The 16,233-nt window shown below is 37.3% G+C and overlaps 1 long non-coding RNA gene across 1 annotated transcript; it reads left to right on the top strand.

Moving 5' to 3' along the window:
• Window positions 1-7,675: 7,675 nt before the first annotated feature.
• On the top strand, window positions 7,676-13,749 carry LOC129351486 (uncharacterized). Its single transcript, XR_008604743.1, has 3 exons — window positions 7,676-7,719; window positions 13,498-13,582; window positions 13,674-13,749. It is a non-coding gene; the product is annotated as an uncharacterized LOC129351486 (long non-coding RNA).
• The last annotated feature ends 2,484 nt before the right edge of the window (window positions 13,750-16,233 follow it).

Genomic DNA, 16,233 nt, shown 5'->3' with positions numbered 1-16,233 from the left:
ATCAAATTGTGTTCTTTGCTCTTAATTTTGTGAAAATTTTCTCACAGCCATTGGATAGGTTTTTAAGTTTGGTTGCTGTTTGAGTTTTTACTACTACTAAAATATCTATGTCACAATTTCCCACAACTCACAATTTAGTGTTTTACATTATGAAGAGGCTTGTAAATCTGAAGAACTGATTTTTATTTACACTGACAACCAGGAAAGACGCCACACACTTAAAGATTTCTGTATTTCCTAATTTGTAAGAATCAATTTAAAACCACAGAATCAGGATTTTTATAGAGCTACAAATACTTTTCCAGCTAAATAGGTGGAAATTATTCTGTTCTTTTGGACAAAAGTTAACAAGATAAACATCCTTTAGTGTCATTCATTTAAGCACCATGCAAGCACTCTTCATTTTCCAGAAATATTTCCCTGTCAAATTTAAAGCATATCCCTATACGTAACCATAGGTTCTTGGGAATCACTTTGTAAGTACCAGAAAGTTTTCTGTAACTTGTTTTTATGAGAAGTAGCAGGTCAGCATGCGAGACGTTTGCTATACTTAGTCTTACAAAAGAAAGAAGTGGTACGAGATTGTTCCTCTTTTAAAGTGGATTCACACAATCTTTTTTTATGATTTTTACAAATATAACTTCACAAACTCTGTCCATTAGCAGCTTAAGTTCACCAAAAGCTGCAAAACCAGCAGTAAGGCCTCCAGATCCTGCCGCCCATGCGGCGCGTTGTTCATCCTCCGACTGAAGGTCACCATGGAGTAACAAGCTGCTTCCAGAGATAAATGTTGGGCAGAAAGTGACAGTTCTGGAGACGAGTTTCCCTATAAATCAACCTGAGGGGGAAAGTCAAAGCAACCGAGTGTGAAGAGGAAGGACTGATTTTGGAGGTTGGGTGCTAATTGTTTTTGTTTGTCAGTTAATTAAATTTGCGCCACAAGCTTTTTTTCTTTCTATTATATGAAACAAACCCCTCATATTTTCTGTTTAGTGGAAATTGTATCACTTCAGTTGAACGTTTCAAAACATTTATGCCAGATGTTCTTCTCGCAGCTGTCAGGAATAGTAATGCCTTATCTTTGTGACCGCATCATTTCTCAACGCATCGCCCTCATCTCTTCTCTAATGATAATTAATAGAACTCATCCTTCATCCAGCTTTCATTTCTGAGATGACGACGCACATGCGATGCACTTTCCACAAACTTTACTTCAAGTTTTCCAGCCGCCTGAAGCATGACAGTGACTGATGCTCGGCTTCCTGGCTGTGACTCGCCGTGTTTGATTGACACCTGCATCTTTCAACTGAAAATTCGGGTTCTGGTAAGGCCCGGTTTACATGTATTATTAATTAGGCTCATCTCGCAGCTGAGGCTTGGCAGGTAATTGTTAATGACAACTGCTATTCTGGACAGTTTAGGTGACTGAAGGAGAGGAACTCTGGCACATCACTGGCAAATGTTGCAAGGATAAATAGGAAAACAAAGCTTAGGAATGAAAGGTGCCATCTTTTTGAAAACATTAAACAAGGTCTTCCTGCTTTTTGGAGAATTTTTTTTTTAGTTGTACTCGGCTCAAACCTTTCACATGACAGTGTTGTAGATTAAAATCTCTATCAAGTATTCTCAGGACAGCCTCACATCTTTTGCCAAGCCATCTGAGTGTGGGTCAGCATGTGATGGGGTTTGCCTAATTAGACAGAGAACATCCTATTCATGCTGACTCTAAGCTGGAGCGCCTGTGCCTCTAAATGACTTACTGAATGTGCATGGGATCTGTGGTGTGAACAAGTCTGACCGCTGTAACACATTTACCCACTAACAAAGTCCTGTTTGCTCCAACAGACTCTACAAATACTTCTGTATGTTCCTTCAGAATCGCACGAAAGATTTCATGTCTGTTGAACTTTTTCTCACTTAAAAATCAATAGCTCTGTTTCCATTGACCATAAAATTGTGGAATTTGGAATTACAAAAATACATTTGCTTAATGGAAAGAGCAATTTTGAAAAAAAAACACAACAAAAACCCTTACATTTTTCTTCTGTTTAGTCTGAGGAGACACTCTGAATAGAAGGTAAATTTTAAAAATAACATGCTTGATATTGAAAGCTCCAGTTGTTATGGATAGATGAGCATATGTTTACTTACAGTGTACATATATGTACTTACAGGACATTTAAAGGACTTGGTACAGTTAAAATAAGCAAAAATATCCAGGCAGAGATTTGAAACTTAGGCCTTAAAGGGTTAAGGAGACGCCAACCTCTCCTCTGATGAAGGCCATGATGGCTGAAATATAATACGTCTCATGTAAGTGTTTAGGTTTTTAATAACTTCTCATGTGAACAAGATTGCATTTCTTTCTCAATGGAAACCTCACAATTAGAAAATTGTGCATTTTCGACATTTTTCCTGTTGGTTCTTACTTTTTCATCTCTACTGAACGATGTGATAAAGTGTGAAAAACTTCACAAAGTCTCAATACTTCAACAAGTCTCTGTGCATTCATTGCACATATACGATAAACATGAGTTCCCATTTAATCACAGGTTCATTGAACATGTGCGGAGCATCAACTGTTGTTGGCGCCCCTGCAATCAAGCGTCCCATGGCGTTGGATCACAAAAAGAAACTCCATGACTTTATGCAATCTATTAGTGAACTGAAAGGCAGTCTGATATTTGTGGTGACATTGTGTGTTGGTGTTTTGCACGGCTGCAGCGCAGCGTGGAAGCTGGTGTAAACGCTGACTGGGATCGTTCTCCGTGAAATTAAATTAGCATGTTTTCCCTATGCATGGATATGATTCTCTCTTGGCACGGCAGAGAGGACAACAGGTCTGGGAGTTTATAAAACTAGAAAATTCAAATTTATTTTGTTCCCCTCAAAGTGTAAACAAAAGAACATCATTTATAAGGACATAAATTAAAATCAAAACTGTTGAACTCTCTTTAAAGGAGCTGTCAGAGCATAGAGACCAAATTAATTTAATTTTTTTTAATTCTTAGAAAGATTTCATCATTCATATTTATTGGGCAATTATTTTTAGGATTTTATTCCCACAAACTGCCTGAACTACCTGTTCCAACCTTTCCTTTAAATTACTGGAATTACTTGCAGGGGGGTAAAAAAATCTCCCCTTATAAAAAAACCCAAAACAAAAGCCAAATCCAGTTAATTACAAATTTCTTTTCTGGACGTATTATAATTAAATAATACTTTAACTATTATTAAAGTAATAATAATAATTTCAAAACTTGAAACTGAAGTCTGCTTTACAAAGATGCCACCAGTCAAACGAGGATAAATAGAGTTTAAAGGAATTATCTTACGCAAGTCTTATCCTTCTTTCATTTTGAGCTATAAATTAATTTCTTTGAGAACAAGGTTTGTTCAAGGTCACACTCCCCTTTTCGTGAATAACAGACGAGTTATTAAATGGCTGCTCCACAGAAAAACATCCCACTCATAAAGGAACCGTTTGAAGTTGCATTGTGATGCTCTCTCATTGTTATTTAATGAACTCAGTTCATTTTTCCTCCAGCAAAATCCATTAAAATCAATCATTTTTTGCTTCATTTCTTTTCCCCCCACTGCTCTTTTTCCTCTTGCAAACCAAACTCCAGCACAGGAGATGAGAGAAAACTCTTAGAGGCACAGAGTCAGTAAATCAACTAATCTAACTGCAGCCTTCATTCAGGCCCAATTTATTTGCGCATATTGAGAAGAGGGAACACTATGTACATCAACAAGTCCAATCATCACCAACTAATAAACACCTATGAACGCATAAGACGAGGCCATCTGAAAGGAGATCACAGATACCCTTTACCTTTGTTGTAAATAGCAAATGCCATTTGGATAAATGCTTGACACATGATGCTGTTTTAACCACCGTGCCTTAGATCTCAGAATTGCCTAATTAACAGAGAGAGTCCAAAAGCCTTTCAAGGTTTGAACAAAGCCGGTGATCAGCATCAGGAATCTGTTCATTTTTGCACCTGGAGGCCTGAATGAGTGGTGACAGGAAGGAAACACTGATTGTAGCAAAGCAAAACCTACTTCCTGTTCACGACCTCGTTTCCAACCTTTCAGAAGCCAAAATTTGAAACTTAATGGTTCCAGGAAAAGACTCATAAAGACATAAGTAAGATGACAGATGGACTTTTGTATTAGTGTAAGTGTTGCAGAATTGCTGAGGTAGTCATGAGCGTATGCTTCTCCAGTGGTCTGTATGCGTTTTGTGGATCTGGAGCAGGCCTACGACCGAGCGCTCAGGTGTTTAGTTGGGGATCCTGCAAGAGTATCGGGGGAAGACACTTGACATTTTGCTACATGTGCATCACAGTCGTTCTCGGCGGGCGTTGAGAGGAGACTCTTCCAAGCAAGATCCTTCTATTCCTGTCTTTGTAGTTGTAACTTGATTGGTCATAGATTATAGGACCAGAGCAAACAATGACAATTAGCTTGACCTCCATAGTGATTTTTTCCTCAGAGGTCGTCAAAAACTACAAAACTACAAGTGGCAAACGTTCAGATTTTCCAACTCCAATGTTGGACGCATCAAACGCTCCAAATGCTTCAAATGCTTCAAATGCTCCTGCATAGACTTTGGAACCAGGCGCCTGATGCTCAAAACGCATTCAGGCTGCGTTCACACTGCAGGCTGCAGTGAACCAATTCTCTTTTATTTCTGACGTAAGTTGACCTGTATCTGATCTTTTCATGACAGTCTGAACACTTTCAGATCTTTTGCCCGTTCAGGTTGCAGAACACATACAGGCACATATGTGTGGCAGTGTGAATGCAGCATCACATTTACTCCCTTTGTAAATTGTACAATGTCTGACATTGAGCCGTAGCTCTGAATATAAATATAAATCTGGAAAAATGAAGAAAATATATTTTTAGTGGAGTAACACTGGTGGGTTAACTTTTACTCCTCCTGCCACTTTAGTATTTCTATGAACCATACAGAGATGGCATTAAGACAGCATCTCAGGTGTGTGATGTCCAGTGAAAGAATCCACTGTCTGAGGTGACATTTTACCTTTTTGGATCAGAGTTTCACTAGTTTCTGAAATCACTGCATACCTTCTTATTCTTCTGTAATGCAGAGATGAAAAGTGTGAAATGAAAGTGAACAAAAGCAGAGGCTAAAATAAAAGTAAAATACCCCTTGGCTTCAGAGGACACATTTACAAAAAAGCTTTGATGTTTGAATAAAAAATCTCATTCTCTCATCCTCCTCGCCAAGTTCAGCTGATTTCTTTTTCAAGTGCCATTATATTTATTCTCTGCACCCTGGTCTCTAGCAGTTTCATCCGATAAGACAGCCTGGCTTTACCTCAGAGAGCGAAAGAGACGGTATTAAAGTAACACACCCAAACCCAGCCGAGCAATGCATGCAACAATGCGAGAAGAGGTAGAAATCGATCCAGCATTTCAACTCATTCCCCTCAAGGATGTTGGAAAGAAAGAATGACTGGTAGCAGCAGGAGTCTTAACATGGAAGAGCAACCAGATAATTGAAGGGAACAAAGCTCAGCACCTAATTCTTTTATCAGGCTGTCCATGTTGCAGACATCGTGTGCGTGAACTTTGAAGGAGAATTGAAGGAGAAAGAAAAACTTTTTATCATCAACTCAAGACTGAATGGTAATATGTTTTCAACCTTAAAGAATCAAATAAATAAGTGCAAAACAGCTATTTAAAGCTACTTCTTCTAAGAAGAATGATGAGTGTGTGTGTGTTTCTGCAACAATGTTTAGTTTTACGGTAAAATTTTAAGTCATGTCCTATTGGACTGATTATCTGCAAATTACTTTCCAGTTACAAATTCACTCATCAATAAATCCTGCATATATATCAAGCTATATATATATATGTATGCTGGATATGTAGTTTATAATATATATTCAGACATTTGAACATCCTCATCTTCATTTTGACAGGCAGGAATTCAATACCAATGTCTCAAACATTTGATCTAAAATTATGATTAAATCTTTTCTATTTGATTTAAAATCCATGTGGCACCATAATGAGCCTCAGAGGGTGAAGCTTAAACTGTGCATAAACATGCATTTTTAATTTTGCAATCTGCTAGAGCTTAATTAAATGTTTTGTTGCTCATTAACACGTCTTACTGCCGACTGGAGTGTTTAATGGTTTCTCAATGCATATTTTAATCATAAGGGTTTCATTTTCAGTCGCAAAGAAATCAATATAACAACTGTATTCGCACCAGCATAAATTTTATTTGTGGGATTTTAGTCCACAGATTTGCAAGTAATATAAACCATTAAAATGAACAGATACAAATAAAGATGATAATATAAAATTTGATCAAACAAGTGAAGAAAGTTGAACTGCAGTACAACAGCAGTACTTTTTTCACATTTTGTCACAGCAAAGCCATAAACTTTATTCCAGCTTATTGGAATAAACAACACAAAGAAGTACATCTGAAAGGAAACAACTTCAACAATTGTTATTAGTGAAATGTGGAAGAAGTGGGATGGATTTATTTGAATCCAGTAGAACCAAGTCATCTAGGACATGACAAGTACTTAAATACGAGTCAAATGAACTTTTTTTCCTCTTATCCAAAACGTTTCTTCTGTTCTTAACATGGTTGGAAATAAAAGGCTAATAATCTGTTTTGCTACGGCCTGAGAGATTTGTGGAAGAACAGTAAGCTGCATATCTCACTATGTTTGATGGTTTTTAATTGTTTTATGGATTCTGCAGAGGTTTTCACTATATAATGATCATGTTCTGATTTGTGCATGTAAACTGGGGTCAAACGTTGCTGTCCTCAGATATTTTCCAGTCTCAATGAGGTCAAACCATTTTTGCAAAGAAGAATCAGGCAAATCTTTCAGTTAAAGGCACAAAGTATTAACTGGATTTTAATAAAGTGGCATCAAACTTAAGTAGCGCTTTATTAAGACACTCAAAGATACCTGACAATAAAATCAGTCATTCACACATAAGAGACAAAATACACTTTTGTACTAAAAACAAATTGTGAAGATAATCCGAAGTTTTTTGAGTTTTAGAAGAGATCACTTTATAACAGAGCTCTCATGATATGCAGTAATAACATAATGCCTCTCACTTTTTGCAGAGCTTTGTGATATAACACAATGTCGGCCACATGTGAGTGAGTGCTGACAAAGTGGAGATGACAAAATGTCACACGGAGAGTCACGGTGAAACAGCATCTCTCTATTTTCTCTCTCCCCCTCAAAACAAGCCAAATAAATCCATAAGCACCATGTTGGAGCTCACTGCCATTTCTACTGTCACCATCATTTTATCCCCACGTTAATATTTCCCCTCCTCGCCTCTCTCTCTCTCTCCCGCAGGCCCTGCTGGCCACATTTGCTCCACAAGCATAATATCCACCTGGTCCTGTCACAGCGCCTGACATTTCATTCCCACAGCGGGGCAGATAGGCAGGTATGGGTTGTAATTTAAATTCCCAACAGAAAAAATGGCCGAAAAAGCGCAGCGCAAGTGGAAAAAAAATGCCAATATATGAGGAGTATTATGCCGTTCACATGACTTTGAATTCATGAAGTGTGTAGATCTTGTGCAGCGTATGAAACCGACTACTTCTCTCTCCTCAGCTGTAGAGAACGGGATGACTCAGCGGTGAAGGTTACTCTCATGAAGCGATCTTCTATGGCAGAGGAGAAAAATGACGAGGTACAAAGGAATCAAGCTGCTTCTCATCAGAAATAGAAACAGAGCTCCAAATATTGTGATCTTTATGGTGCTGCATGATAGAATATGGCACTTTATTTTGAAGATCCGCTTTGCAAAAAAGGCTAAAGTTGTTAACCTGAATAGTATTAGTCCTTGGATTTTAACGTATGGACACATATTAAATATTACATTCACTTTATTAGCTTAACTGACAACACCAACCCAGAAAAATCAAGAAAGCTGGTTCCAAATAAAATATTTATTTAATCCTACATATGAAAAAACCGAAACCATGTCTTTACATTTTGGTTACGTTTGTTTCGTCTTGTATTAGATCACTTTTGGAGAAAACTTTTACAATGCTAAACCACTTAAAAAAGCTCACTGAAGTTACAACACATTACATGTTTCAAAATATCTATCAAATTAAACAATTTCAATTAAATGTATTTTATTGGGGGTGTTATAGAACCAAACAGATTTGCACATACTTATGAACTGTTGATTAATATTGAACAGATCTAAAACTGAATGCAGAAATAATCACAGGCATTTATGCTCTGAGAACAAAAATGGACTTGATTAAAACTTTCTAAAGCCAATTGTTTGTTTTTGTAATGACTAATAACACCTGATTTTTCACCATTGGTTAATCTCAGGCGAGGAGTTCCAGTCAAGCCTCAATTGAAAACTTCTGGAAATGTTTGATATGACTTATTTCAACTGAACATTTGTACTAATGTTTAGCATATGCTTAAAATGTAACAGATAATGATCTGTGTTTCATCTGCAAACCTGAACTGCAGAAATGGCAACGTCTCCGTTTTATGTTTGTGTTTTATTGGCCCCGACATCGTGTCTCTTTTAAACCACAATGATGGAGACAGATTAAGGCCTAAACTCTTCTCACATACAGAAAACCTGTGAGGCTGTTAGAAGTGTTACTTGTCTCGAAAGCGCTGAGACCTGACCTTGAAGCCATTAATTTGACTGATAAGCGCTCCCTCTGGGTTGTGATTGTCACCTAATCCTCATCATCTCATGTCCACCTGATTGTTTCACGACGGCTGGTTGCTTTCTGTGATTGAAGGGGAGGAAAGGGAGGGACAGTTATGAGTGAAGCGTCTTTAAGCAGAAGTCTGGCTTTTCATTTCCCTTTTCAAGGAATATTGACGACCACTTGGGTGCACCAGCTGCTGATTTAAGACTTGAGATTCATAACATGGCTGGCCAGGTTATGAACCTGGGCAGAAAATTATGCATTATTTGGTTTTGTGTAAGCAGGTTACAATAAATGCTCATATCTTTTTGCAATGCTTTGAATTTTTATGGCTATTTCTGCCGTTGGGGATTAACTTGTTTTAAAAATAGCTTGTGCTACAGTATGTCACCGTATCAAACACTAGCATATTGAGTTATGTACAAATCAACCCTAAAAGGAATTGGGAAAATACCGTCTTCTTCTGTTTTCAAATTTCTGCAACAGTGCTAATATTTATACAAAAAATCACATAAACATAAAAGGTTTTGCCTGTAACTTCTGTCTTTACTCAAACAGCATAATCAGCACATAAACAGTAAAAATACCACAAAGATTTTTCTGCAACAGTTTGTGTAAAAAAAACCCAGCTGTATGTGTTTTTAAGCTCTAACTGTAATGTGAGGTCAAAGGTCGGATAACAAAAATTCTTGCAGGTAGAGCCATTTATCAACTTCACTTTTATGACTGCTTAAACAGCTCAAAGGGCCGTGACTTTAAAACAATAAGCATTACCAGTCTGAAACCCCAGTCTGTTGGGAACAAGGTCGACTGGCGAAGCAATGATATTTCATGGAGTTTTTTTAAAAAAAATAAGGTTGATGAAAATGCAGGAGCAGGGGTTTGGGAGGCGTAAATTATGTGAACCCCCTCTGGCCTAAGCTGCCATGGCCCAGAGCGAGCTACTCATTACTGTCACCAGATAATACTGGGAGAGAGTTTCACAACCTGCACAGATTATTAAAAATAAATCAAGATTCAAAAACGCTCCTCTGGCCATCCAACGCCATAGTTTTTCTAAATATTGTCTCCAACTTATGATGCAGAAATCTAGAATCACTATCCTGTTCCCAACACACTCTAACCCGACTGCTTACTTGGAGCTTTGATTGAATCCACGTCTGCAGTTTCTAATGTTAGCTCAACCTCCATTTTCCAATCACAGATGTCTTCGTAGATAAATGTCTTTTCAGAATTTATCTGGTACCGTGAGAACAGACAATCATGAAGGTCGGAATGAAATAATACACTGGGGTGTCATTTGGTTGCGATTTTCGTCCCTGTGCACAAAGCTGTGCAATACTGTGCAAAAGTTTTAAACCAATCATGGTTTCTGTATGTGTTTTAATTTTAATGAAAGAAATGGTAACAGCTTGTCTATGATGACTATGTTGGTTTGTGAGAAGAAAACGTTTTCGATTTGTCAGCAAAAGCAATGAAACCCCCTAAAAATATACTATTTTGGATTATTGAGGCACTAAAAGGTTTTACATCATGGGGATGACTTAATGTTTTCTACAACTGTGACTGCAGGTCAAATTTATGTTGTTGGATAAACAGAAACTAAGGTGTGAATTAGTGAAATGCTCAGGTTCCTCAGTATGAAATAAAACCAAACATTTTTGATAAGCTGTGTAAATTCTGTTATGTTCTCAATGTTTCATTGTTCTCTCTTATTTTGTCTCTATGAAGACGCTGGAGTGCAGTTCATTATCTGTAAACTCGGCCAGAGATATTAGAAAAACCACGCTCTCTGCCGTTCCACAAATCGGTTCAAGGAGTAGCAAATTAGCTCCAGCGGCACAACATTCAAGCATCTGATCATGGTTTCGCTAACAAAAACAAACGGATAATAAATCCACCCACAGTAAGTCTGGATTTGGATCCCTACAGCAACACGCTGTCTTTCAGACTGCCAACCAATGCAGCGACTCAAACTGTGCCGCCTGAGAAAATGGCTTTTATTTGCCAAGTTGACCTCAGGGATTGTAATGTTCATTCAGCGACATCTAATTGTTGACTTCACTCCCTTAGGAGTCTGCAGCACTCCTCTAAGAAGAGCACAGGGTTGGCCACAGGCTGAGCTTAGCATATGTATGAATTCAATAATGTGGCAATAAATGCTCTGATCGAAAGTCATGAGAGCGGGAAGTCCTGAGGAAGCAGAAACAGCAGCACCTCTGCGACTGCTATACTCTGCATGAAATTATTTCACAATGACCGTTTATGGCTCAGCTGTGACTGTTTGCAAAAAATTCAGCAGCAGCCTTAATCATTCACCGTCTCAGTTTATGGTTTAAAGCATCACAGGAAGTCGCTTTGATCCCTTTTATTGTAGACAGTTGAAACTATTAAATTCAAACCTCACGGTTTGAATTTAATTCAGACTAGACATTTTCTTTTAGATCTGTTTGGATGACTCAGATTGCTAAAATAAGGAGTGACTGTATGGAATTATCAGGTTGCTGCTGTGATTTGAACAGCTTCACCTTATTAAGTGGCAGATGAGTTTGTGTGGCGTTGAAAAACAGAGGTTGTCAGAAAAGAAGCCGTCGGAGATGGGGCGTTTCTGTAAGAAAGCAAAGCCAGATGTTTTACATTCTCTAAGAGACACGTTACATAAAACGCTGTTGAGATTTAGAGCTTGAGGTTTCCCCCCCCCCTGTTTTCTGCCAGGTTGCTTATCAAACATACATACGGTGGTAACAAGCAGCTCTGCCTGCAGCTGTTCCAGAGGAACCCATCATACCTGCTACTTGTTTCAACGTGGAAGCCGAGATTGTGGCTGTTTTTTTTTGCCAAGGTGTGAAAAAGGCCCTGAAGCTTTATGCTACAACACCATTGTTCCCTTCTTTTACAATCTGTAGATATTTTAGTGCAATTAATGATTCAGCTAGTTCTCGATAGGCATTTATTGCTTATCCTGATAAATTTCTCATAAGAAAATATTTATTTTTGACGAATAAATTCAAAATGATGATTTTTAAAAGCTGAAATGGAGTCAACAAAACAAGTTGATATTCAGGTAAGGACAGACTGGAAACACTGGTGACTCAGAGTCCCAATCATTTTTCCATCTGGATAATTCACTGCATCTTTCAGGGATCTCAAGAAAAAAAATAGATGCAAAATAAGTTTTTTATTTTTAGTTTTGACCCAATTGATCCAAATTCACCACTGGAAGATTAAAGAGCTATTTTTGTCACCAGGATTTACTCCTCTGGTATAAAGTCCATGACAGGATTTGTGCCAACAAGGTTCAGTTAAAGTCAAAGCCTTTTATTTGTACACATACCTTACCTTATATATACACATTTTCACTTGTTTAAACTGCTTATGTGATTCTAAATATGGACAAATTAAGAAAATTATGGATTTTTTGGTGTTAGACCAACACTCTTCTGCTCCACATGAAAGGCATGTTCTCTCGTGTTTCACCATTTTGTATGAGTCTGTTTATAACACAGAAACACAATCAGTGTTATTAGAAACTCAGATTACTATAAGAGGGTATAAACTGGAAAAAAAGAGCTTTGGATACGTTTTATAGCAGCAGCTGGTGATGCCAATAATTGTCAAATCAAGTTGATTTGTATTGTATATTTTAGCAACAAGGTAATTCAGAGTGCTCTACATGATAAAAACATAATAGTAATAAAAAAGAAATTACATTGTGGCATGAGCTATTCTCAGAATCATTTACTTGCTACCACTCAAAATGTTGTCCGATAAAACCTGAAAATGAATTTTTATGAATGCAGATCGCCAATGCAACATAATATTGACTTATAACCTTATAATAAGGCTTTTTATACTTTTTAACCATGTGTTCCAATAAATCTGGAAAAAGCTGAGCTAACAGAGCATCCAAGTGAATCTGGCTCCTCAACACAGAAAATCTCTTCACACAAAGAGCAAGACTGAAAATAAATATTAAACAGCTTCCATATTTGGGTGGACCTCCAGTAAAATCATAGCAGTGACTCAAAAAACTATTCATGTTCCATGAAATGTTTCATATTTTTGCAAATCACAGCCTCGAACGGCAATGTTTTCATTTGTTAAGGTATATTTTGACGGTGTAAATGCAAAATCACAAAGCCAGATAAGGTACAGGTGAGAAATTTAAAGGATATTTTTCTGATATTTCTGTGTTTTACAGGCATTCTCTCCTGTTCAAACAGCTTGTAGCTCAGCAGAACATCATCCCACTCAGATACAGTTTTCACTTCAGCGTCATGGGGGCAATAATGCACTGGTTTATACACCGTCAACTCGGTGAAGAAGAAAAGAATTGAGAAAAATACAACAAAATATTGTTGTAGTTTTGTTCCCCTATAGAGATAAATGATCCAAGCTGGTAGAAACAGTAAATCTCTCCTGACTTTATTTCTGAAAAACAAAACCTTTGGGGTATTTCCCCTCTTATCTGACATGTTTTCAGCTGTGCATTTGGTGAAACCCTTTAACTGGAAAAAGTTCAGCCTGTACTATCTAGAAGCTGTGACCTATGACCTTTAGGGTAATTATGCTCACACCGCTACAGAAACATATGGCAATATATTACAACAGTCATCCAAAAATCATTATTTTTGCTTTGCAAATATACTCCTATTTTGCAAACTATCCCAATCTTTTCTCCTTTTTCTGAAGCTGAACAATTATTATGGAATTTGTGGGTTATATTTAGGATCATTTTATAATTTACTCTAATGTTTAGCAAACATATGTTCTTACAGGATGTACATGGAGGTGAGTTTTCACAGAGAGGAGCAGAAAGTTGAGGAGGAATCCCTCTAAATGAGACGCTCAGACAGAAGTGAGGTAAGCAGCCAAAAATAACTGGAAGCTTAGTTTTCACACTATTGACAACTTTCAAGTTGAGTCTGAATGTCCTGCTGCTCCTTTTGAGCAGAGTCCTTGATGAGAGGATAGACTCCAGCTGGAGAGTTTCACAGCAGCAGCAGCAGCAGCAGACACACCCACAAAACCAGCAGCATGAAGAAAACACAGATAAGAAACTAAAATGGGTTTTTGGGGGGATTTACAGTGATAGATCAGAATTTTTTTTAATAAGTGTCCCCAAAAGCTGTAAATGTTTAGAAATATACAATTAATAATTATTTAGGTTGATGGCTATGGAGTATAAATCCTGTCAAAATTGGCAATAAATATATAAATAAATAAATGACTCAATATTTATGGTATTAATTTGACAAATTCACTGTTATTTCTGTAATTTCAAACATATTGTTTTATTAGTTTTCTTCTTTTAGTTCATAATTTCTTTTTCTTTTTTCAAACTGTATTCATTTAACGTGAATTTTGTCTTCTGAATTTGTCCGTATTCTGTATTTTATACCTTTTAATTTATTGTCACATGTTTTTTAAATTATACATTAATTTATTTTCTGCTTTGATATTTTCTTGTTGCATTCTCTCCCCTCCGTTTTGTTCCGTTTATTTGTGGATTTATTATTGCAAAATTTGTACGTTTGCAAAACTTCCTGTCTTCTTCCTGTTCTAACATATTTACTTTTTATTTTATTTCTACCTTTCTGACCTTTCCTGTTGTGTTCTCCCAGGTGCACTTTACTCGCTAATTAAACTCTTTTCAGTCCATCTTACTCAAGTATATATCTTTGTAAAATTAAAATTTGATCAATAAGGAGGTAAAAATGCAGTTAAGATCAACATTTTACCTTAACATAAAACTCATGAGCTGCTTTGTATTGCATAGATACAATCACAATCTGTTAGTTACAAAACGTGTTTCAATAAAATCACCTTCCAACTGAGACCAAAAGCAAAAAAGAAAACAAAATAGTCATTGCTATTATGCTTTTGGATTATTATATTAAAGGCGGTTCATGAAGACTCCCAGACACCAAATGAACTTTACCATAATGCGATTCTTTTCAATTTCATTCTTTCTTTGATTCATTGGCAGCGAGCGCCAATTAACTTCTGGCCTTCAGCAAGTCATGAACAGCATGCTTGAGCCAAATACTTAGTTATGCACCCGTATGGCCTCGGCTTTTCCCGTATTATCACCCTGGGGGACAATAGCATTAGCTAAATGCCTTGAAAGCAAATGCTGACACCTTCCAGTAAAAAGCTCAGGTCCACAGATTCATAGGGAGAGGAGAGCCAGCTGGAGGGAAAGGGGCTAGGATGTTAAAAAAAGAAAGCAGGAAGGAAACATGTGTCAAGTTATTTCCTCAGACTTCATGGAACTGAAGCCAAGATGCTACAGTAACCAGATGGACTTCCTAAGAGCCATATTTTAGACTTCACACCTTAACCAATCGAGTTTATGAGGCACTGCTTTGACAACATCTGGTGGGAAGGCTTGACAGTTTGGAATGTGTGCAGATTTTGTAAGTACATCCCCAAACTCTGCTCAAGCATCATATGCTGGGCTTAAAGTTCAGTTTCTGAGCAAAACTTCTCCTTGCTGGCACATCGTCTCACCGAGAGGTTCTATTTCTGTTTTGGTGCAGAAAACTCACTGAGCTCACCCTGGCTGGTGACATCTTCAGCCTCACCAATTTACCACTGTGGAGCTATATTGAGGTGGACAGACGGTTGGTCAGCACCAACCTGGATGTTTTCTACCGCGCTGATTGGGCAGATGTCACAGATTTGGCAGGACCAGTTTCTGACAACCTGGTGAATGCACACTCTGTCTTTTTCCCCCCCATTTTACTTGGTTGGCTTTTCTTTTAAAGACATCATCTGATGACAAAGTCGACCATAAGCTCGTCTTCTGCTGAGATCACCGGCAGGAGTCTTTTGACTTGGAACAATCTGAGTGATGCTCATTTATACAGACTTTTTAATGTGGCCTTTCCCAGTCATACTGCTTTGGGTTTGCCCTTCCTTCCTTTTTAACCATCATTCCATTTAACAACAGATATTCTCTTGAAAACAGATCAAGATAGGCCGAACTATTGGCTTCAAATAAACGACTACACTGCAGAAAGCAATATAATGAACATCCAAAATACACAAGAACTTGAGACCACGTTCAAAAACACATAATGGCTAATTTTATAGTTCAAACACCAAATATACTAAATTATGTATTAATGGCATTCTGACAATTCTGCACTTGAGAGTAGAGCCAATCAGTGATAAGGAAAATGCAGCATTGTGCCAAAGGATTTTAGATTCACAAAGTGCATTTTTGACATGCTCCATTAAAAAAATCCACAAATTTTCCTCAAATAATTTATTGTAACGTTCCACAGAAAAATCCTTAAACATGTCTTACAAGGCAGTCAGTGGGATAGTGCCTTAAAATATATTTTTTAAATCTAATTTAGAGATTACTACCTGATGCTAAATGAACCATTTCACTTTCTTTTAAAGAGCCTGGGGATCTTTGAACACCTTTAGCTTAAGGTGAGATTTTAAACCAACATAATGAGGTTTTCAGATCTCACAGAGCACTTTTCAATCTATCATCTAAA

This window comes from Poeciliopsis prolifica, unplaced genomic scaffold (genome assembly GCF_027474105.1).
Source record: "Poeciliopsis prolifica strain line A6 unplaced genomic scaffold, Auburn_PproV2 SCAFFOLD067, whole genome shotgun sequence".
Classification (NCBI taxonomy): Eukaryota; Metazoa; Chordata; class Actinopteri; order Cyprinodontiformes; family Poeciliidae; genus Poeciliopsis; species Poeciliopsis prolifica.
The sequence above is the reverse complement of the archived record's forward strand: the minus strand, read 5'-3'. Positions and strand labels throughout refer to the sequence as shown.